The 25,037-nt window shown below is 42.9% G+C and overlaps 1 protein-coding gene across 1 annotated transcript in view; it reads left to right on the top strand.

Moving 5' to 3' along the window:
* Nucleotides 1–4,948: 4,948 nt before the first annotated feature.
* MGMT (O-6-methylguanine-DNA methyltransferase) overlaps nt 4,949–25,037 on the top strand; it is a 282,254-nt gene continuing 262,165 nt past the window's right edge. Inside the window, exon 1 of the mRNA XM_065639151.1 lies at nt 4,949–4,954. The gene's annotated coding sequence lies outside the window, so the exon portion shown is untranslated. The remainder of the gene's footprint in view (nt 4,955–25,037) is intronic.

Genomic DNA, 25,037 nt, shown 5'->3' with positions numbered 1-25,037 from the left:
TTTAAGTATTTTTAAAATTCTGACCTGAAGGGAATGATGTCCCGTTCACGTCTACTCTGCTTATGAGGCCACAGATATTTTTAAAAGTATTTGGAATGCACCCGATACCCGCTGAAGTGAACTGTTTCACACCAGAGTTTGCCTCTGGTGGGATTTCTCCTCATTTATTTGCACAAGAAAAAGCAGAACAGAAGTTCTAAGTTAAGAAATACAAAGTGAAGACATAGATCCTCCAGTTGTGACGAGCAAAAATGCTGCAGTGAACTGATGTACTTGCACTTTGCTAAGAATGGCTAAAGCTGGAAATCCGATTTTCACTTTTAAAAGGCGAGTAACAAAAACTTGCACCAGGGCAGGGGCTTTTCTGTCGCCGGTCACCTATACGGCACGGCAAGAGTTAAAAATGTCAAAGCACCAAGTTATTAAAGCCGCAGATCCTGCAGCAAAGCGCCGGCGCGAAAAGACCCCAAACGAGTTTCCGAGTCTTCCACTCCATCATGAAGAATTGTTCTCTAGAGTAACCACCAGTGGGGAAATGCTTAAAACACTTACCATATGTGGCTAAGAAGGGTCTAATTTGTCCATTTGGAAATTTTGCCTCTTTTGAAAGGATAGTTAATTTACGGTAATTTATTTCATAGGTGAAGCTTTATTCAGAGTGGTTAATATATCACCCTTGGTTGCCTGAACAATTAGAAATTGTCACCAAAGAAAAATGTCGCAGTTCATGTAAATAACTATTTACCTAAAGGAAATGGGAATCCACAAGAGTCAGCATACTTTAATGAGCCATGACAATAGGAAAAAAAAAAAAAAGCCAGTGGTACACTGCATCTGCTAAAGCTGACATTGCTTATGGTAAAAATTGGCCAAAACAACTATTATTTGTTTTTTTCATGTCAGAAATAATGCAGCTTGAAATTTTCAACAGGCAACATGCGACCAGACCATTTGTTACTTCTAATGGCCTAATTGTTCTCCTGGCAGAAATAAAAAATTAGGGCACTTATGTCATTTACCTAAATTTCTAATTAATGCAACGGTAATAGAGAAACTGGAGCAGAAGAAAAAAAGAAAAGTTGGGTGCAAAATGTTTCTCGTGGCCTTTCTACAATTTGGGAACTTTCCTACCACCTTTCCCTCTCAAACAGGGGGTAGAATGATCTCGGCAGAGATGTCCCAGAGTTTTCCAAGTGGACAGAAGTAGGATTGCCATTGAAAAATACAATTTCTTCCACCTCAACCTCTGGGCAGGCACAACAAAAGCACTAACTGGAGCACAATGTTCAATATGTTGCCTCAAAGAAATGTGCCATTAAAATGATGTAAGAAATATTATTCAAAAGCAGGTAAGAAATCTGCACTTTGGGCTGCAATTCCATCTGCAAGTTTTCCAATGCTCAGTGTGTCCTGTAAAGCAAATTGTGGCCAGTGTGTGCCCTCGTTAGGATGAAGAGAAATTTAATTTTGACTTCCACTCACTCTGCATTTCAAGCTATCAGCTCCAGAAGCAAGGGATCATTCCTCTTTTTTAGCAGACAGCAGTAAACTGCAAAGATGCTTCCAGGCCACTCTATTTTAGCTTCTGTCACTCCACGTTGGTACAGAGGGAAATGCATCAAAATGCATCGACACACTTTGGAAACACCCTTGAAAGCATCTCAAATTTACTTTGTCCTACAGTGCCAGCAAGTGTCCACCATCTTCTCAATATTTATTGTTAAAATGACAGGCAGGAGGCTCAAGGTGATCTACGTTGGTGCCTACCGTCAAGATATTTACACCGAATTCTTTGAAATTATGACATACATTGATCTTGACACCGGTAATGCCATTAAAACATTGCTGTCAGGAAGTGCACAAAACCAAAAAATTGAGGAAATTGTAAAAGGAGCCCTAGATAGCGATTGTCCAACGAAGTCTGCAGGGAAGGTCAGATGGAGCCGGGCTCCCATTTCCCGTACTTGTACCAACAGCGTACCCCAAAAATGTTAGTAAAGTGATGGCTTTCCTATTGCTTTACAAGACTCTTCCCATGGAAGAAATATTCATGTAGATCTGTAATTCAACTGTAAACAAACTGCAAGTAAACCAAGCAAGCATAGACATGCGTGCTAGTAAAATATTTTAATTTTTCTATTTATGCCAGAGGTGCTTTGCATAAGGATCAAATGGAAATGAAGAGAGAGGATACCCAGAAGGTCTGAGATTCAAACCTGTGCCACATGTGAGCTCAGAGTCTGCCAAAGGGTCCCGTGGCTGGTTCATCCTTGCAGCAGGTGAAAACACTTCGCTGTTTCTGACCACATCTAAATCTGGGGACCCACACCCCAAACACATCCCCAGCAAGTTCTCCCCTGAACCTTTTTGTTGGTTTAAAGCAAAGTTTGCATCCCTCGCCCTTCCATGACCTGGAGTGTCCTGCCTGCACCAAACCTCGAGAACCAGGAGATATTGTCACTACAGTTTGGGCATGACGTGTCATGGTTTAATTGCAAATACTGATGGAGTGAACCTTTATTTTCTGCCATCAACGCCCCCAGGTCTGACTCTGCACGCAGGTCCCTCTGCAGCCTGGGGTAGGGCTGGGGGCAGCACCCCAGGATGGTCCCCAACGGGCCACCCCCTCCCAGGGCACCCAGCAGGGATGCAGGCAGGGATGCAGGCAGCGATATGGGGACACAGGCAGCGATATGGGGACACAGGCAGCGATATAGGGACACAGGCGGGGATGCACGGATGCAGGCATGGATGCAGGCACGGATGCAGGAGTGCAGAGAGGGATGCAGGCAGGGATGCAGGGATGCAGAGAGGGATGCAGGCAGGGATGCAGGGATGCAGAGAGGGATGCAGGCAGGGATGCAGGGATGCAGGGAGGGATGCAAGGAAGGATGCATGCGTGCATGCAAGCAGGGATGCAGGGACACAGGCAGGGACGCAGGCAGGGATGCAGGGCTGCAGTGATGCAGGCAGGGATGCAGGGATGCAGGCGGGGATGCAGGGACGCAAGCAGGGATGTGAGCTGCTCCCCCAGCTCCGCTTTCCCACCTGGGCCTTAACATTTCCTCTGCAGTCTGGGAGCCCATTTGGCATGAGTGAGGCTTAAACACGGGGCTTACAATAGCATCAGGACCTGGCAGGAGCTGAACTCCAGCAGCACCAGCAAGTACTGCTAAAATAAACATGTTACAGGCAAAGGTCATGATGCCTGTTAATATAAAGACTGCGTCTTGTATAATGCATTCAAATGCCGGAGTGAGAGAGGGAGATAATATGATCCATTTGCCAGATTCCTCCTTTTAGTTGTAACACGAAGCCATTCTGGGCTGGAACGACCCAGAGATGATAATGAAGCGGATGATGATGCCATTGCCTGTGATAATGGTGTGACAGGGAGAATACCCTGGAAAACTGCACGAGCTGATAAGTGCGAAGGTATAAACAAACCCAAACAATATGGACTTATAGACATCAGTGCAGAACAAAAGAGAGGAGGGAAATCAAAGCCAACTGATCAACATTAAAAAAAAAAAAAAAAAAGACTTTGCAAGGGTGACTTTTTCAGCAATTTTGGTTTCATTCAGCAGCAGCAGCTTCCCGAAACCGAATGAACAGAAGGCAAAGTGTCTCATACTGTGGGGGGACCCACCTCTCCCTGCCCAGGAACAGTTTGTAGCAAACAGTCCGCGATATGAAAATGTATTTAATGCAATTAATAATTTAAGAAGGGAGAGCATGTGCTCTCAGAGAGTTAAATGCTTGTCAGAGTGATAGATGCACGCTTCACCACCAATACATTTCGTACCAAGAGCAGAGGGATTTTGCAAACTTGCGCTGACCTTGGGCTGTGGTATATCGGAGCGGATTGCACGGGCAGCTCTGCCGACGGTGCGGGAGCGTGTCAGCGCTCAATTTACAGCCCCTTCCCCAATTAAAGGACTGTAAAAACATTAAAATTAATGCAGTCTTAACTCCAGAGCAGGCTCTACTTTCTTAATTAGTGCATAATTATTCAGTTTTTGATATCCTGGAAAATTATCACATGGAAATTATTTTAGGCGCAGTAACAATAGCAAAAATCTCTCTGCCCCCCCAACTCGATTAACATGTGGAAGTAATTAACACTTTATTACAGTGAAAATACTATTACTGCTAATGTTTAATGACTTTTGCCATTGCATCATAAGCAGGAAATTTAGAACACTACAGAGCAACGGTCTGCTATAAATACAGTACAAAGATTATAAACGAGAGTCAGATGATTCGCACTAACAGCGTTTAAGACAGGGATATGACATACAATACGTTTCCAAAATGTCATAGACAGGAAATATAATTTTCTTGATAAAGTCCACTCCATACAGCAAAGCAGCGAGTGCAATAACGCTGGATGCGCGCGGCACAGGCAGCAGTGCCAGAGTCCTTGTAAAAACCTGCTGTTAATCAAATTGAAACATAAAACCTGAAGCATAAAGTTATTTTCTCATAAGAGTTTAATAGAAATTTCCAATCAAACAAAGGCCAAAAAGTGTTATTACGACATGAAGTTCCTTGTGTAAACAACTTAAAATGAAGTAGGGGAAAGTTTCATGGGATTTATGGATTCCTTTATTTTTGTTATTTAGAGTAAATGTCTACTGTGGATCTCCTATAAATGTCTCGAGAAATTATTCACCAGCTTTAGATGATTCACACTAACGGCAATTAAGACGCTGAGTCCACAGAAGCGTCCAAGAGGTCAGTGCTCAGGAAATATCATTTCATTTCAGCTGCTGTGATGGAGCCAACCAGACCAGAGACAAAAGGAGAACGAAAGGGCCGGCGACAGCCCTGGCTCGGGGCTTCTCCACGGCTGTGTCGGGTACAACACACAAGCAGAACCAGGGCCATGGTTAGGAAAAGGTTTCACTATCAAAATGGAAATAGAAAATTCTATCTAATATCCAGCACAGCCTTATGGAAATTCTCCAACGAACAACAGCACAAAGCAACACAATAAAAGCTCTGTAAAAACAAAACAAAACAAACCCAAAACAAACATATGTATAAATATGTATAAATATAAGGAAACAAACAGAAAACAAGGCTGACCCTACAAACCTCAGGAAAGTTGCATAAAGTCATACTTTGCTTATTTTCTACTGTGTATGTTGTTGGACCGAGAAATAATGAAGATGAGCACTAACCATGATTCAATCCACGGGATTATTTTAAATTTTAATATTCTATGTGCATAGCTCACCGGGCTTTCCCTTTTAAATATTTTTCTGGATGCTTTAAAATGTGTTCACTGACCTGGACCAGTTTCAATGGCTAATAGCTAATACTGTTCATAAATTAAGAAACCTCTTGGTTTAGAAACATCTCCTTGATCCATTGGCCGTGGATACGGAGAGGAAGAATTTGGCACAAGGATGCCGAATATAAATTGCTATTTTGGAAGCACCTCTTACCAGCCAATGTCTGGAGCCGGCATGCAAGAGGAATTCACCTGGAGTGGACATTGCCGTTCGCTCGGGGATTAACTTGTTGCGGTCGCAAATGAATCATGAAACCAGTTTTGGCAAAGTTGATCCCGCACCCGCCGTGGCACTGAAATAACGTATGTGAAAAACCTGAACTGGATTACGGGGCCATCTGGAATGCATTCGCCTCCTGCATTAGGAGTAGCAGTTTCCTTGACAGAGGTTGTGAAATATTAGAATTCCTAATGGAAGAAATATGGTAGTGCAAAATGACACAAAAATCACACCACCTCATTCCCTGACACGGAACAGTGAAAATGCGAATCTTGCTCTCAAGGGTGCTCTATCAATCCTCCGCAAACAAGGCACTTGGGCAGGCGGGGGAGCCGGCGGGTTAACCCTTCCCCGCCACCGCGCAAGCCAAGGGAGAGCTGCCCAAAAACGGGGCGAAACGACGGCAGCGGCAAATCCGCAGCGGGAACCCTCCTGGGGCGGGGGTGCCCAAGCAGCGGCAGAGCCCAGGGACAGGCTCCCGCCACCCTCGCACCCCTCTGCAGGGATGTTTAGACACCTCTAATCCCGTTCGCTCAGCAAACGCTACCCGCAAAGATGGGGGAACCATGGCAGTGAGCCTACGGACAGCATGGACCAAACGCCATTGGGGAGACACTGCAAATACGGCAGCAAACATTGCAATCATCCCCTCAAAATACCTTATTCCATAGAATCATAGAATCATTTTGGTTGGAAAATACTTCAAGATCATCGAGTCCACCCGTTCCCTCAGCCCTGGCACTGCCCCATGTCCTGAGAACCTCGTGTCCGTCTGTCCAGCCCCTCCAGGGATGGTGACTCCAGCACTGCCCTGGGCAGCCTGTTCCAATGCCCCACAGCCCTTGGGGGAAGAAATTGTTCCCCAGATCCAACCTCAACCTCCCCTGGCACAACTTGAGGCCGTTTCCTCTGCTCCTGGCGCTTGTTCCTGGGGAGCAGAGCCCGACCCCCCCTGGCTCCAAGCTCCTTTCAGGCAGGTCAGAGATCAGAAGGTCTCCCCTCAGCTCCTGTTCTCCAGCTGAACCCCCAGCTCCCTCAGCCGCTCCCATCACCCTTGTGCTCCAGCCCCTCACCAGCTCCGTTCCCTTCTCCCAACTCGCTCCAGCATCTCAAGGCCTTTCTTGTTGTGTGGGGCCCAAAACTGACGCCAGGATTTGAGGTATTTCAAAGATCTGTGGTGGTAGGTCAGCCTGGACTTTGGACGACTTGCCCCACAACAACAGTTTGCTGCATTAACATCTCTGCCACTTCGGTATTTATGTTCAAGTGATGAATATTTTCCTGGCCATAATGATTTACCAGCAAAAAGTGAATGGCTGGGACCCTCCTGAAACACATCCCAGGCTGCCCCAGAGCAGCTGACAACACCCACCAGCAAGCAGCTCCATGTTTTATTCTTAAAATCACAGTGTCTCCCCAGGTCAGTCGTCCTGTACCACTATAGGAGTGTCCGCAGGGGTCCTGGGGTAACAGGTGATACCTCACAGCACATGTGATGGAAGTGGAGAAATCATGTCCTTTCTGTTCACTAACGAACCTTGCTAATCCGCACTAATGACCGAGAAAGGCACCAAGGGTTATCAGATTGTGTGAGTTAGCTAGGAAAGGATAGGATAAAACAATGAAGAATAAAACCAGTCTCAGATAATACTCCAAACAAAGTATTTTGGCCACCTCATTCAGCAAGAACCTTGTAGTTTCAGACAGCAGCTTATTCTAAGTCCATCTTTAGAGCACCCAACTGATTTAGGAACCCCAACATTTTCAGTTTCAAGTACTTTTCGAAATTCCATCCCCAGTATCCCTCATTGTCATTTATAAGACACACAAAGCTACGGTTTATTGCTGCTTCTCTGCAGAAAAGGGAATAACTCGAAGACGGATTTTCTGTTTAGGAAATATATCTAGGTTGAATTATTCAAAAAGTCTAACAATATCCAGCCCCAGAAAACTAAGAAACAGCAGAGAAGACTCCAGAGCTAAGGGGCTTTTATACAGCAGCCAATTGTTATGACTCTCTTTAATTAAATACAAATGAATTAATTGATATGAAGTACTGCTAGGCAATTATTTTGCTGACATTTTGTCTCTTTTGAGACACACTTGTTTATCGCGTCTATCATCTGCCAAAGCCTACCGCCATCCTGCACTATTTTAAACATATATTTAAAGAGTTAAAACTAACTTTGTACTGTCAGAAACTTTTACATTAATTTCATATTTGTGTTAATGGTACGCCTATTAGACCCAATAGTATTTACATTTTTTAATCCGTCTCCCGTCCCTAGGCCATCATTGTATATGAGATATTGCATCTTAATGAAGTTTTCTGGTTAAAGATTTTTAAATAAATGAATAAATAAATAAGTAATGAAATACTGATTTTTATCTCACTGTACACAAGTTCACTGGTTGCTTTTTTTTTTTTTCTTTCTGGTTTGCAATGAAATATTTTCATCACTTTCCAAAGATATGCATGAAAGTACAAAAATGATGGGTGGGTTTGGAACAAAACTTCAGCAGGAGCAGCGAGCAGTATATCAGCCTTTAAACAGCAGGTAAAATCAAAAGGTTATCTGGAAAACCCTAACTGATCAAAACAATTTTGCGTCCTCTGATTATTTTGAGGGGTTGCTGTGATGACACATCCCCCAGTATGCGTGTGATCCTTTTTCTTTGGTCAACGACATGTCCCTCAGTGACTCAAACGTCCAAGATGGATCCCAAGTGACCCAAACCCTTTAGACAGAAGACAGATTTCAGTGTAAGGTGGAGGAAAGCATCTCCAGGACTTTTCAACTGGTTTTGGTGCATCACGGGCTCGGCTCTCGGGTCAGGAGCAGCTCCTGGAAGCCCTTGGGGAGCTGCTGGCTGGGAAACCAGCTGTGGACATCCAGGACCGCCAGATGTTGAGCCTCTACCTGCCAGGCCAGTGACACCGTAAGCTGGCGAGCTCTACATCTGCCTATCTTTGCTGTTGTGTCCATTAAACTAAACAGCAGGCTGGAGAGTAATTAATTTACCATTGGCAAACTAAATTAGCCGACTGGAGCACGAAGAGCCTTCAGAGACAGATAAACTGGAACTATGTGCATGCACATTCAAAGACCGAAGTACTCAGAAATTCCATCGCAATGTAAGTATTGAAATACCAGCTGATTGAAAGTCACTACATACACATCGAGCTTGAGCCACACCTCAGGCTGAGTGCAGATAGAGCAGTTATTTGCACTAATGAAACCTTGTTCCTAAACAAAACGGGCTGGGTGGCCAGATACGGTCTTCTGCCCCCAGTGCAGCACTGTTAACAGATCAGTAGGATGTGCTGAAGACCTCCAGATAACATACAAATAACGAGATTGTTCTCTTACAGCACTGAAACTACTATGCAACTGAAAGCAATGCACGTTTTGCTGAATTTTTAATCATCGCTACTATGGTATTGCCAGATCTCACCATTGAAAAGTCATGAGTCAGATTCCCTAAATCATAGAAGGGTTTGTGTCGAAGGGACGTTCCCAGCTCCCCAGTGCCCCCCCTGCCATGGGCAGGGACATCTGCACCAGCTCAGGTTGCTCAGAGCCCCGTCCGGCCTGGCCTGGGATGTCTCCAGGGATGCTTCATCCACCACCTCTCTGGCCAACCCGGGCCAGGCTCTCACCACCCTCAGGGCCAACAATTCCTTCCTTGTGTCCAGCCTGAATCTCCCTCCTTTAATTTAAAACCATCACCCCTTGAATCATGTAATTGCAGGAGATATGAATGTACCTGCTTTGGATTGCACAAGTTTCTACAGAATAAGTCACGTTTTTCAGTCTCCAGCTGCTAAAGCTGTAGTCTTATTTTCTCTAGGAGAGGGGACTTTCATGTACTCATTTGGCTCTGGGACCTGGGCCTTTGCTATGTCTTGACTATGTCTGTTTTCTCTTAGTGTTTGGCCTATCAGCAGCTCCTAAAACCTTTCTTTTTGATCAAAGCACAGGAATGGACACACAGAAACTGCCTTGTGGACAGTGCCCCTGTTCTCCCTATCTGCCTATCACCCGGCGAGCCATTTTTACACATTAATCACACTTAGAAGACTTAGCAAAAGCCATCAGTCACTTAACAAGCTGTCCCATCTTTATCGGGAGGTAACAGATGACCGACCGTCTGCGCCTGCTAGACAGACCGTGCAGAGCTCCTGATGAAAGGCAGCGCACAACCAAAGGTACAGACACCACACAGGAAACTTGGCAGCGCTTTGAGCAGCCCCCTAAACAAAAATATAGGAAAAGATGGGTGAATGGAGACTACACAGACACCCCTGCTCCGCGGATCCCCAGGGATGTCTGACAACCACCAGCATTTTGCAAAATCGTGTGGTTGCCTCCTGCTGACCCGACTGTGTCGAACACCAAGCCTTGCTCTATTTCTTCCAGCAACTAAGCTCACCGAGCAGTTTGTTCGGCTCACCAGAAAAAAAAAAAAAACTGGTGTTTCTGAAGCTGGAATTTCATAGCAAGTCTCCGGAGATCCCACGCATGAATAATGAAATAATTGTGTGTCCTCGCTCATTGCTCTAGCACGGTGCCATCTCTGCACGTGCTGCGGCTGGTCCCGTGTTCACGGAGGCAACACCAGCAGCGGCAACTCCGACCGAAGGATGAATCGCATCCCAGCGCCCGTCCTGGCAACGCCGTCCAGAAACCGCCTAATAACGAATGACAAGGGGGCTGAAGTCGATCTCTCAGCAAGACATCAGGAAGATATTTCAGCCATTTCCTATTTTTTTCTTTTTAAATTTAGCTCACCCTTTCCCACTTTGTGCTATTTCCCAAAAGCCTGTGGGCCAGAAACAGAGGAGCCGCATTTATCCCCAGCCGAACCTGTGTGCAGATATTGCAAGGTGATCTGCACAGATTCATTTGCAGGACAGTGTTTCCACAGAGGGATTTTCCCCCCAGACACCCCCATGTCACTGTCACATCCAACAGCAAGACAGTCCCGTTCATCATGTTCTGCATGTATTTCAGGGCTCTGCAATACAATAAAATTTACAGCTTGTATAATTAAGAAGATGCCAGATTAAACAAATTAAAGCTCAGCTTTAAAGGCAAAAAGCTCCATCAGATCAAGACATCATGCATGAGAGAGATTTCAAATTCAAACCAGCAACATCTGAAGGCTGGGAACACAAAAGCCGTACAGGAGTCGCTGGGACCTGTTTCCTCACCTCGAGGTACAATTCACGGCACAGGGCACTAGAGGGTCACGAAGATTAATTGAGTGCAAGGGTTAGTTGGAGATTTGTGGGGAAGCAGCACTGTTCCTGTGATTTTTTTTTTTTTTTTCTTCGTGAAAGTAAAAAAATACTAACTTTGCCTGAAATCTGCGTTCCTGAAAGGCTCTTTGTCCCTCTGGTGTATCCAGGAGCAGGAGATGGAGCGGAGAAGCGAAGCTCAAGCACTTGTCCTGTGCAAGTGGCTTCAGCAGCTCCTGGGAAGGAGCCCTCGGGGGTATTTGGAGAGTCCCTCAACCCAAAATTATAATAAATAATAATAAATTATTTTTCGGACCCAGTTTCTCTTCTCCCACATCAGAAACTTTTTTTTTAATGTAAAAGATGAAGTTTTCACGCTTTTTCCTTTATTAGATTCTTCACAAGATAAGAACATGGATGGCAAACAATATGAACGCCAACTCTTGGAATTCAATATTGAATATTATATTGCACATCACATCATGTCAGACACTAAGAAAAAGAATCTTGCCTCATAAAACAGGACACTGGTGACAAAAATAGAGGGTGGCAAACAGTGAGGACATTCCTGTGCCCTCTCGTATATACCGTCATTCTCTGCACACAAAGTTCAGCCAACAAAAAGTTTTGCAAAATGACTCTACTATAGATTTTCACAATCATCTGAGAAACTGATTTTAGAAAAGCTCTGAGGTCAGCAGCAATCTCCATTTTCCCATTTGTTTCAGAAAAGCTGTGCGTGAGTTTGGCATTAGGTATATATATTAGGGACTATATATAAAAATAAAGACATTTGTTTTGGTTTTGAAATCATGTTTCAGATAGAGTTTGTGCTAGATTTCAATAAGCATCTAATTAAGATAGATTTCTTTCATCCAGTGCTCTTGCAAATTTTATTTATCGGAGCTGCTTCGAGTACTGCAGGCTATCAAAACAACAACCAAAGCTGCAAGTTCAGCAGAATTATATTTTCCAAAAAAGGGGCGAGGGGGGACCAACACAAATGCTAAAGTAAGGTACAAATAAAGCAAGAGTTTGGATGGTGTTTAAAGACGCACGTTGCCAGTGGGTGTTTGGCACATCTTCAGCAGTGATCACACCCCTACATTCAATTTTTCATGAAACCATTTTCATTAGCGTGGTACTAAACCACTGCTGAAAATCCCACCACAGAGTTTCCAAACGAAACCTTCCCCGTTTCTAAGCGCAGTCCCTCATTTGGACCCTCAACAGCCTTCGCCAGCCCTTTGCTCCCGCTGGAAGGTGGAAGGAGAAGCAGCAGCGCACGTGGCAGCAAACCCACAACATCAACGTGATTTGCAAACTACTAACACGTTTAAAAAAAAAAAAACCAACAAGACCTGAATCTTGGACTTAGGACGTTTTAGAATTGACTTTTCTCTTTTAGTTTGGGAATGGAGTTATGGAGGTTTCATTTTTGAAACTCTGAATATTTACACGACAAGTGTGAGTCACACAAAGAATAAAACAACCTACTAATATTAAGCACATCGTTGTCATTGTTGACAAAATGAGGCAGGCTACTAAAGGTAGCTAAAATTTTAAAAACTTCAAAAAACTCCGAACTAGTAAGGTCTTTCTCATTTTATAACACTCAGGCTATTTTTCCCATCATTTAAACATAGAAAGAAAATGCCTTGTTTCCTTATTTAGCAGACTTGGAATACCATTATCAATCATCAAAAATATGTATTAGACACATTTATTCCCCTGACAAATTTATACCAGAAAACTGATAGACTTATTATAGGAACTCTTCCCACACATGCACACAATAAAGAAAAAAAAAATCCAAGGTTTTGTGTTCTTTTCTCTCAGCCTTAGAATTTGAGAAGCAAAATCTTTATCCCTCAGCACAGCCCTTGGAGTCAATATCTGATTGTTTTCTGAGAAAATCTTTCCTCTGCTGGGTTCATATATTGCAAATATCATAAAGGTATTATTATCATGATGACTATCTAAAACTCTAAAAAAGTAACTGTATATAATGGAATTTTTAATCCCCGTATTTTCTAGTGATTAGTAACGCAGATTTAAATCTATTTTTTTCTATCACTGTTAGGAGAGAGGAAAAGTCATAAGACGCACATTTTAAGGATATAATTTATTACAGAAGTTGTGCCGTGGTTTTGCTTTGCGGGGTTTTTTTGATCAGCTGTGAAGCTCTGCTCATCAGGACTTGTAATAATACACTTATTGTATCTGATGCTGGGAATCCATCCTCTGTAATACTTCTTGACATAATTGCAACTTTTGACATCCTCAATCGCAGGATCCTTCTAAACCATCTTGAAAAATACGCTGGTCTTTCAGGTTGGGTTATTCAGCAGTTCAAATCTTATTATAACCATCGACAACAGTTTGTTAATATAATTTCTTGCCATTCCTCCTCTTACATTGTCATCTGGAGTCATCTGTTACGGTGTCATCTGCGCTCCCGCGGGGACGTTCCATCGCTCCTTCATCTACCTGCTGCCTCCAGGAGCTGCACAGACACGGGCTCTCCCATCACCCTCCTGCTCACTCCACGGCTCATTTTCTAGTCCTTGTGCCTATTTATTTGATCAATATTCTAATGTTTTCCGCTATTTAGATGAGACCCAGTTAAAAACAAAAAAAAAGTTTTTTAAACATTTTGAAATTATACCCCAGACAGAGGCAAACCAAGATTTTGATTACATGCCTTTTTCACAGCCAGGTGATTCATATTATTGTGCTTTTCAGTTCAGAATTGCTTTATTTATTTATAAATTTCCACATATTTGAGCATGTAAAAATGCCCAACAATATCATAAAAACTCAACTATAAGCTATAAAAAAGGCATGAGGTAAAGAAAAGGAGTGAAGCAAAGCAAAAGAAAAAAATCAGTACTGAGTTGCATCCAAATTTCACCAGCTAGATTGCTATTTATGATACCACCTCTACAGTATGCTACCAGTCAGTCTGAGTTACAGTACCAGGATCTGAATTTCAGCAGATAATATTAGCACACATTCCACATAAAATCCAAGCAGGAGCTGCTGTTTCAGGGTACCTGTAGCTCCCAGAGTTCGGTGGGTTTATACCAAACACCCAGAGCTTCAAAAATGCAACCCCATTCTCAGTAACACAAATACTTCTTATCACCAGTAGTAAAAGATTAGCTGGGGGGGGGAAATATATATATATGTATATATCCTAGGGGTTAAGAAAGAGAATCTCCATCTGTTTTGCCCTGCAACAGCGAATGGGCAATTTCCAATTTTCAGAGGGGTAAATTGTTGCAATGTTGTAGAGAGTCTTGTTTCTCTTCTTCCAGCTTTTATCTTATATTCTCAAGTTGTCCTGATTAAATGAATCTCCCAGTTTGAAGCAAACAACTGGTGTTGCCAACATCAAAGCTTCTTCCTCTTAAATAAATCTAATTCTGCTTCTAAATCTAAGAAGGGCATGAAAAACTAAAAATGAGCAGGGCACTTTCAAAATAATGGTCATTCTTCTGCCGAAATCTTACATAGCTGCCGAAACCACAGAATAACATCCCCTTGCCCAGGGTATGGGAGGGCAAAAGCACACCCAGATGTGGACAGGAATTAGCCATCAGCTTTATGGCTGTAGGAAAGAAAGGTCACTCCTCAGACAAAACACCTATCTGGTCTCTTGCACGGAGATTCGTTTCTGTTCTTGCAGCAGTGACGTGCACGAGAGGACACAGAAACTCCGCCTGAAGTACAGCACCGCATCCTGCTTGCAGAAATATACCTTAAACCTGACTTTACTGATCTCAACTGAAAAGCGTTTGCACAAATAACATCGGAATCAAGTAAAATAACTAATAGGAAGTATCTTCAGCCATCTACTCCAGGCAACTGTTAATCCTCAGCTGTGGGTTTCTCACAGCCCGTTTCTTCTGCACAACCTCTTCTTGAGCATCTGGTTTGAGAGACACTTAACACTTGTGTCCTGTTATCCCCTCAAACTCATAACCTGAGTTACTTTACTCATCCACTACTCATCCTCTTTGTCTCCAATACGGAGAAGGCTGTTGCAAGGACATGAGCAGAAGGAGGAGATGATGTGGAAACAGAGGCTGGGGAGAAAGAGACCAAAAAGAAAGCAGAAGGTGACTGGAGATCTTTATAAGATTTAGCATAACGAGTCTGGATAGGAAGATCACTCAGAAGATAAAAAGCATTTCAACCACCACATATCTGTCAAATATATCCATTATTATTAGCCAATCTTCTGTTGACCAGAAGCTTTCAATGTATGGAAACATATGGCAGTGAGATGAATTCCTACAGAACTAGAAATGGGCCAGAGTCCACGTTTGAGGTCTGCAAAACCAAACTGCGAATGAGAATTGCTCTGGACCACAACTGTATTTTATTCAAACTGACAAACTCTAGCGGTAGGACAACCTGAGATAAAGGGCTCCAGCTCTACCAGCTCAAGCAAGAAGTAATGACTGCGCTGGCTCATTAAGCCCTACGAAGCTCAGGGAGCTCTCAAGGCTTAGACAAGACCTCAGACAAAATCGTCACAGCAGAGATGAAATGGTTTTGGTCAAGCCAAAGAAGAGTTATGATAGACCATGGAGGAAATGAGTCCTTTGGCAAAAAAAACCCTGATCTCTGATCCCCCCATTGCCTTTCCATGGGAAAGGTGACCTGAGCTCCTCTACGGAGCCCAGCGCAGTGCAGGGAGGCTCAAGAGTTTCTTAATTTTCCCTGATTACACCCAACATGGTAACGAACTCCATCCTCATTCCACATTAACAGGTGCTTCTATACCCCAACGTATTGTTTAAAAACTCTTTTGCTGAAATTAGTCTTTCGTCATCTTTACTACGTTGTTAGGAATATCTCCGTATTTCACAGTTTAATGATTACATTTCACTTCTGCTCTGCACAAACTCAGCGGGGCTCCTGGGAAGAACAGCATGAAAAGAAAAACTTCTGGATTCAGATTTTTTCTTATGCATTTTTATAAATTCAACAGTTTAAAAGCAACATCATAAGAAGAATGCGATTAACATTGGGGTGGGAGAGAAGGGAAAGGAAGAAAGAAACATTGGTTATATGTGATGGTATTTTAAAGTTATTTCCTTTTATATCATCAAATTCTCTCCTCATTTCAAATTCCCCAGTTATCACCAGGTTTTGAAAGTTTCTTGACAGAACAAGACCATAATTTAGTCATACACAAGGTTTTCTGGATCCCGTTACAATAGATTATTACAATAATAATATGCTTAATTTCTGCATCTAACCATATTGTACTAAGGAAGGTTAAAAAATCAACATAGTGACACACAGTCTTCTTCAAACTGCATTTTATATTCTTTTCTTGTTGATGATGGTGCTGTCACTGAGCAGCTCTAATGCAAATTAAAAAATTAATGGATCAGGCATGAGAATAATTATTGTAGAAAAGGTCTGGACGGTGCCTTTTCCAAATGGACTTCACGGGATTGATGCAGAAATGACCCAAGTGGGCCCCACTAGCTCATTCAATAAGGGTCCACTCAAATTCCATCTGTGAACATTTGGTCGGCCCTTTTATGGCAACGAGGCTATTCCTCCAAGTTCATATTAATTTTTGTGCACATCTGCACACTCACCTAATCCCTACCCGCATGCCGCTTCAATTACAATTAAAAGCACAAGTTAAATCCTGGGCAAATTTCAATCACAATAAGGTCTGTATGGTTATTAAAGAAAAAAATGCTATGAAAAACTTACAATTATATTTTTTCTTTCCACATAATTTCAAGAAGAAACTGGCGAACCTCTGACCATCGCCCTCATGGTTTCGATTTTGCCTGGGATGCAGAGCAATAGGTCCAAGTGACACTGGGCTTGGGGAGCAATCTGAGTCCAAACCAGCAGCTTTTGACCGCATGAGAATGTGGCCAAGGATTTCATTGCACAAATCTGGAGTTGACTCCAAGATCAACAAGTAAATGACTGTTTTCAAGCTATTATGATGATCCCTGAATGCATACAATCAGCATCATTACTTTAAGCAAACAATTGCAAGGGCTTTAAATAAAAAATGCAGTACGCGGGGCATTTACATTTTAAGCATAGCATATTAATAGGAAGGAAGAGGAGAGAGATGACAACCAGAAATGTCAGCTGGTTTAATCATACTTAATATGAAAAGACTGCTATAACTTTAAGAATGCAGCTTAGCTGACTTTGGAGCTTAGGTTTTTATTTTTCTACTTTATAGCATGCTTCAAAACTACTTGGACAAATACAAAACAAGAATTACAGTGCACCATAAGTTATTTTAATATCCTGTAGTGGTGTATACTTCCAATGAAATCCCAAGACTATTATTAAGGTTCTGTGTTTGTGTGAAAATGTCAAGTTGTTTCGAGTGACTACATACTCTAAATTATATATAACTGTTACTTTATAGCTAATAGGCACTAAAATTACTTTAAAACAGAAATGTAAAGTTATATTTTCATCCTTTTTGACAGATAATAAAGCTTATTTATGAGATACATTTTCTCAAGTATTAAAATATATAATGTTTACAAAAACATTAAAAATACCAATACTTGATATTTAAGCAAGAAACAGAGCCATCATGGAGATATTTTCCCAGATATATCCACCATGAAGTCAAAGAGATGATAACGCAATAATTTCACTTGTGAAAGTCATCCGTTAAAACAGTAAAAAATCAAAAAGCTTGTGTCTCAAAATGAGATTTAGATGCTTTTCCTCTCCCTGTCTGTCATTAAACTGCAGGTACAAAATAATTGTGTATATCTTTCAGATGAAATGATGCTACGTGATGTCCTCCCACCCTTTACTTTAAATTGCATCCACTAAGACACATCTCTTAATTGCTTTGTTGTCGTGTCCCTGCCCAAGGAGGCGGAGGGAAAAAAAGTTACTCCTTTTTACAAGCACAATGGAAAGGGACACGAGCACGAGAGTAATTTCTTCCCTTGTAAACTCCGGTGAGGACGGAGAATTTATGAAAGGAACGATTCCTGTTGGCATGACGCACACTTAAGTGTACACACCATCGCCAACCCACCAATTATTCACAGTCTAAAATAAAAAGGCTTCACATGCAAATTATCGTTGTTTATTCCTCCCGAGCACTTAGTAAATAAAAACACATAAACATCGGGGTTTATCTTGTTATGTGCAAAGTGTGAGGGATATCGGTCAGCATCGGCCCTGACGCATCCCGGGTTGAAGGCAACCTTCACGGAAGGTTGTAACGGGCTCGTTACCGAGCTAATTGCTAGCTCTCCGCACTGATTAGGATTACCTCTTCTGCTGAGGGGCGCTGGCTAAATTTATGCTCCGTAGTTCTGCCACTCTGCTCTACAATATTATGCCAAAGCATGAACAAAAGAAAATTACCCTGAAGCAATGGAGTGCCACAACGCATTGTCGCTATTAATCTTTTAGCAATGGCAATGCTAATTTGACATGATGCATAGTAATTTATTAATAGAAATATTTGAAGTCCTAGACTTAAAATATGCTGTGCGGGGAAGGACGGCTCTGGTAGCGGGTGGGGGATACGAAGCCTTTGGCCTCCAAAGCGTTGCCTGTGCCTCGACCCCCCAACAACACCAGGAGGAAGATGTGTGCAAGAGGACGAGACCCAAGAATTTTGGGAGGAAATCAGATTAAATTTTTTATAAGATGAACCCAAACGCAACCCATGGACCTAGAGCCCCGGCCTGCTCATCAGCCTCGGCCAAGCGCGATGTTTCTGCCATCGGGGACAGGAAGGAGGGTTAACGCCGGGCCCTTGGCGATGATCGCCGGGCTCTGGTCGGCAGGGGATGCTCCAGCATCAACAGCTCGTTGCTGGGAGGCCGAGGGGGGAGCCGGGGCATGGACCCCAGGGCCCCCCTTGCTCTCGGCGGGAGGGCACAGCAGGCCGCTCCCGGGCAGCGCCGCTCCTACAAACGCTTGGGCCATGTTCATAAAAGGGCTAATCCGTGTTCACATCGCACGGGCTTTGTTCCTGCTCCCGAGCCATCATTAACTATTAATCGAGGGTGGGTTTCTTCAAAGGTCTGCTCTATTTGTTGTTTGCTCTCGGAAAACAGGAGCCTGTTTAGGATTCCAGAGAGTGCCAGGAAGGCAGGGATATTTGTAAACACTGTAATGGTCATATTAATACACTAAATGTATTTAAAAAAAAAAAAAACAAACAACAAAATAGCACACACAATAAGGGGAAAAGGAATGTATGGGGGTTTTTATATTGAATCTCACCAGCAAACTGCAGAACTTCTTGATTTGTTACACTGGAAAACCTGGGGAAGCCTTAAATTCCACCTGTCTGATTAATGTCAAGGTTACGTTCGATCTACATTGGTAGCACACATGAATTTCATGTCCCAAGACCTTAGCAGGAGTTGATGTAACACGAGCCATTATTTATTGGCAATAATGGCCGCTAGCCAAGGTAAAACCTGGTACCACACATTAATAGCATCGCGTTGTCTTGGGAAAATGAGGCCATTAATGCGGGTCACCTGCACTACAGCTCAGACCGGATTCAGGTGGAAGCCATCAAAAACTTTCTTCTAACACTGGAAACCAGCTGAGTTCAAACCTTGCTGTATCAATTAAGAAAAAATACTTGCAGGTCTTGTGTGGCCAGCCATTCCCCACACCTTCTCAGCGTCATTTCACCTTGACCATACTTGCTTTCGGTTTTTGCAAGTTTGTTTTCACATCTTCTACAAAATGGTAATTCTTGGCTTGGCTAGTTTGGGAATAGGAGATGTTTTGGTACTTCTTACAGTAAGGTCGTCTGGTAATGTAATGCTTCCTCCTCAATGAACCGCAGAAATGAAAATATTTACTCATAATTCTTCTGTACTGTAAACACCACCACTGAAATGCATTACTTCAGAATATTCAGACTCCAAAACCAGAATTTTCCCCAACAGATGCTGGCAATTCACTTCCATTAAGAAGCCATAGCTCCTACAACATCACAAATGGAGCACTAGCAGCACCCCCAAAAAAGAGCTACTGCGCGCATTAGCATCACACATCGCGCTGTGTGTTCCTGCAGCCACAGCCAGTGAAAAATTCCCATTTATGTTCTCTCATATTCTTTGCATCCTCCCCAAAGGGTGGGGTAGGGTTCCGTACCTTAAACATGACATGATCACCACCCTGTTGGGTGATTTATTTGGTTTTTTAAGAAATGTGAAGTGCCTGTGGACACTTTTTAACTTCCATCACTGGAAGACTCCATTTATAACCTGATACCTTACTACCTGACTTTCCTAAACTCTCTTTTCCTTTTCTTGTTTCAATTTATCTTATATCACCACTCAAGGTAGACAATGATAAAAAATAAAGGTGTTTTCTTTTGTCATGTAGAAAATGTGATTCATTCATTGTCTTTAACAGGCCTTCAGACCACCAGACATATGTTCAATGTTTGGCAGCAATAAAAAAAAAAACCAACAACAGCAGCTAAACAAATATATATATTTCTAAGGATTATAAATCAGTGCAAGTTATTCTGGCATTACTTTATATAAGACATTAGTGGGAGTATATTTGAAATATTGTGTGCAATTCTGGTCACTATATTACAAGGCAGGACATTCCGGAGATTGAAAAGGTGCAGTGGAGGGCAACCAAAATGATTCAGGATTTGGGAGATATGAATGATGAAGACAAATTAGCTGGATTCAGGCTGTGTTACTGAAGGGCCGGGTTCTGCAGGATGTGGGGGGTCCCTCCGAGGATGCTCGGTACCCAGGCTCAGGCCACCGCGACAGCGAGGACGAGGAGCTGCAGCTCCACAAGAAATAAGTGGACTCGCAGCTACAAGTTGCGGGAGCAGTAAATAATTCAGAAGCATGAAAAAACTGACAGGGAGGAAATTATCCATCCATTCATGTACTGAATTTAAGATTAGAGGAGCTAAAAACCGCCGCACATAAAGTAGTGCTAAAAGCAAAATATTGCCTTTCAGGAAGGAAAGCGTATTTTTTCTAACTTTTTTCTTAAGATGGGGAAAATGAAAGACTCCTTTTTGCACCTGCAAAAAAAATTACTTCTTCTGCAGAAAAAAAATAAGCTGTGTACAAGAGTGGAGGGGGATGTGAAGGTGAAGGGGTAAATTATCTTCATTGCCAGACATGCTCCTGACCTGGTGGTTGTTGGTCACAGGGACATCACACAGATGAGCCAGCAAAGAAAACTCCTGGAGAAAAAACCAGTCAGAGGCAATCCTTCCTTCTCAACTACCTGAAAAAAAAGCAGGAATTCCAAGAACTGGGTGGACTATATATATGTTTTCTTCTCCTTTTGTTCTGGAGCTCAGATAGATGTCCAAGCAGCAAGGAGAGCGCAGTTCAATAAAACCAGAGAAGGAAGGGAAAACGCTAACACAAAATCTCCGTAGTTTTTGTCATTTACAAGAGCACAAGTTCCCACACTTCATCCCGAGTGTGTTCACACATAAGGGTCTGAGGATGGAACAGCTTTAGGGGAGGTGGCAGGTGGACGGAGTTCTTCTAAAATAACTTCATTCCTTTTTTGTTTTGCCCCAAGAAATAAGGCATGGAAAATACACATGAAGATTTGTTCTGCCATGAGGTCTCAGTCTGGGAAAGCACTCCAGGCTCTCCCTAATTATGCACATGTGTACGCCACACCTGACATACCACCAAGTAGTTCAATCTACCCTGCACGGGGCAATCTCAGCATCTTTCTGCGGAGTCAGATATTGCTGAGGCTAAATCAGTCCTGTGACTGATGTTCAGCAGAGGCTTAAGATATTTAAATATAATATCTGCCTTCTGAGGGATAAGTATTCCACGTCTCGCTGCCGTGCGCTATTCAAAATGCAGAAAGGAGAGATCCGTGTGCTGGGAAATGGGAGGCAGGAGCCTGAGAAAAAGAAAATAACTTCAAGGAGACGGGAGTGCGACCTCGGCGTGGGCCGGTCCAGGTAATTTTCACCCTCCAGCAGGACCGCACCATGTCAGAGGCCAAATTACAACCCATCTGGTCAGTGAGACTTGAAGCTCAGGAGATTTTGTGAAGAACAGAAAGCTACAAGAGCTCTATATATCTGTCAAGGGCTAAATTACGTTATGGATGAGAATGGACTTCAGTTTGGGACAGTTCAGAGATCTTTAAGTGAAATTTTCCTACCTAGGCAACATCTGCTGAGCTCTGATTCTTTGGAGAAAACTAAAGCTACAATTTTGAAGGCAAACAAATCTGATTTTTGAATACCACTTTATTTCCTACTATTCTTTTTCATGTAAGACAAGCTAAATCTGTCATCCCAACCATGCTCACTTAAGAACTTTGAATGTAAGACATCATTTATTTTCTTTAAGGGGAATTTTTCAGCAAGATGTATAACGAATATTCATACCAACAGGAGCCAATACCTTAATACATAGCCAGAAAGCAACATGACTTGGCCCAGAATTTCCAAAAGTGTTTACTAGACCCCAGGGATGGGTGATCCTACAAGGATGAACATGTTTCCTTCTCAAAACCTAAACCATTCTTAGCAAGAAGCTTCGTGGGATTTTTTTTTCTCCAAGATCTTTCATGCTACAGCTCATGCTCCTCTATACCAGTGAGAAACACAAAGAAATAGTCCATGATACAGTAAACGACCAGTTGAAGGACTTTCTAGCCCTGCTGGAAGCAAATTTATGAGAAACATGGTGCAAAACCCTGGAGCCTGGTCCCACAGAGCCCCAGGAAAGGGTCCGGCCCTAAGGGTGACCCCAGAGCGTTCCACCCTCCCCAGATTCCTGTCCTCACTTACAAGAAACCCTGTCCAGACCACAGCTGAAAAGCTGCAGGACTTTTGCAGAAGAGATCAAAACAGTCGCAACGGGAGAAATTTGTTTATTCAGATCTCTCCAAAATCCCTGATTGCATCATGACTAAACACAACGCGCTTGTGCTCGGATCTCATTCCTTCGATGCATCAAGTACATCAGAAAAGTATAAAATAGGTGAGAGGCATCTGACCCAAACCATTGCTGCAAAGATCCAGCCCTTGCCCGTTGTCCAACTTCACTGGGAAGTTCCTTTGACTTTGGTTTCCCTCTCCCGGGCAGAATTACTTTGTACGCCATGGGTGAGACCCTTGAACAGTTTAAACAAACCCAGCACAATGTAAAAGTAAATCACTAATCTCATGTGATATTTAAAAGCTAAACTATATTTAGGTAATGCTATTTAACTCATGTAATATGCCAAATATATTTGAAGAGTATATTTATACTGTAACTCCATTGATTTCCACAACAGGGATGAATTAGCCTTGCCTCTCTTAAGCAAATAAAATAAACATTGTACTCAATCTTTAACTTTCAAGCTAAGCATGTTCCAGCTCAAACATTCCTGTTGCCTGAGCAGCCTAATAGATTTATTCTCTGATGTCATTTTTCTCGTGTCATTTTGGAATTTGATTGCGGCATATTTAAAATGTTGGTTGCAATCATAACAAAGTGCAGCATTTAAAATGCATTCAACACACGCGTTGTCCTTGCGGAGAACAGTTATTTGTCTCTGTCCTCTGAGGAAGAACATGGGATGATGAGCAAAACCTGGCGTAATAAAGAAGAATGATGTGTAAAACCCCACAGAAAGAATGGCTCTTTATTTCTTAAATTAAATATGTTTGGGTGTGTTAAATATCTTATCTGATACAGTTTGAACAAAACTGTTAGACAAATAAAGGCATGCTTGCTATTCCACCCAACAAACTGTACAAATACAGAAAAACCTTCACATATGAATAATTGATGAAGGTTTAAAACTGTTAAAAGCATATATTTTCCATGCACCGAAGGTACTTGTCTAATAGGTTTCCACTGTGATAAACAAAGTATATCTTCTGCTTCATAATTTCAAGATAGTTTTCAAATATTAAACTAACACGTTTTATTGTTTGCTATTAGTTGCAATAGCGCAACCATCGCGATAGCGTCCAGGTTTGTTCTGCCGGCAGAAATAACTGAGAAATAAGCCCTGGCTTTGGGAAGGGTGACATGGTCCGGGAGGGAAACTGCTCGTTGAGGGACAGACAGCGAGGGAGCATCGTGACTGCAAATAACTCATCACTGCTGATGGGTCTTGTCTACTTGACTCGAGTTCAAAGTTGTACGTTGTGTCCTCAAACGTTCATAAGGCACTACTGTGTTGGTCCGATTTCATAAGAAAGAAAATAATTTTCTGAGGAAAGTCTGTGATTAACGTGGTCAGCAATTAGCATAGTGCAGCGATAATGACACAAAACCATAGAAAACAAAAACTCTGTGGCAATCTCAGGTCAACGCTGTGGAGAGAAATCCTGACTTCCTCAATCACGTCAGTTCTCACCTGACTGCATTCATGGTGTTTAGCCACTATCATTGTTTTCCACCTTAGTTTAGATCACAGAATCACAGAATCACAGAACGTCAGGGGTTGGAAGGGACCTCGGAAGCTCACCCAGCCCAATCCCCCGCCGGAGCAGGAACACCCAGATGAGGTTCCACAGGAAGGTGTCCAGGCGGGTTGGAATGTCTGCAGAGAAGGAGACTCCACAGCCTCCCTGGGCAGCCTGGGCCAGGCTCTGGCACCCGCACCGGGAAGAAGTTTCTTCTCATATTTAAGTGGAACCTCCTGTGTTCCAGTTTGCACCCATTGCCCCTTGTCCTGTCACTGGTTGTCACCCAGAAGAGCCTGGCTCCATCCTGTGACACTCCCCCTTCCCATATCGATCCCCATGAACGAGTCACCCCTCAGTCTCCTCTTCTCCAGCTCAGAGCCCCAGCTCCTCAGCCTTTCCTCACACGGGAGATGCTCCGCTCCAAATCTTGTGCTTTATTTTTCAGGGCTATCAACCATTGTAGTCTCCCAGCCCAGCGCCCGCTGGGTTCCCAGTGCCACCAGTGGCAATTCCACCGGGGACATCGCTGTTCCAGCTTCTGTGCAACCAGAAACCCGCTGTCTGCAGCGGGACAGGAATTATGAGACAGGCTCGTTGCTCTTCCGCCTCAGAACATCGTTGTATCTCCACTTCCTTATGCAAACTGTGCATAGGAAATTCTCCACCAGCCCCCAGTCCACTGGATTTTATTGTGCTATAGCCAAAAGGAATCTTCACAGCACATTTTTTGATTCTTTGGATACCAAAATATCATGCAAAACTAGTTATTGTCTCCTAACCACATTTGGACACCAGTTTAGAACAGCAGTTCTGCCCTCAGAAGAAAAATCTGAGAGTGCTC

Source organism: Caloenas nicobarica, chromosome 7 (genome assembly GCF_036013445.1).
Source record: "Caloenas nicobarica isolate bCalNic1 chromosome 7, bCalNic1.hap1, whole genome shotgun sequence".
Taxonomy (NCBI): Eukaryota; Metazoa; Chordata; class Aves; order Columbiformes; family Columbidae; genus Caloenas; species Caloenas nicobarica.
This window is presented reverse-complemented; position numbering and strand designations above follow the sequence as displayed.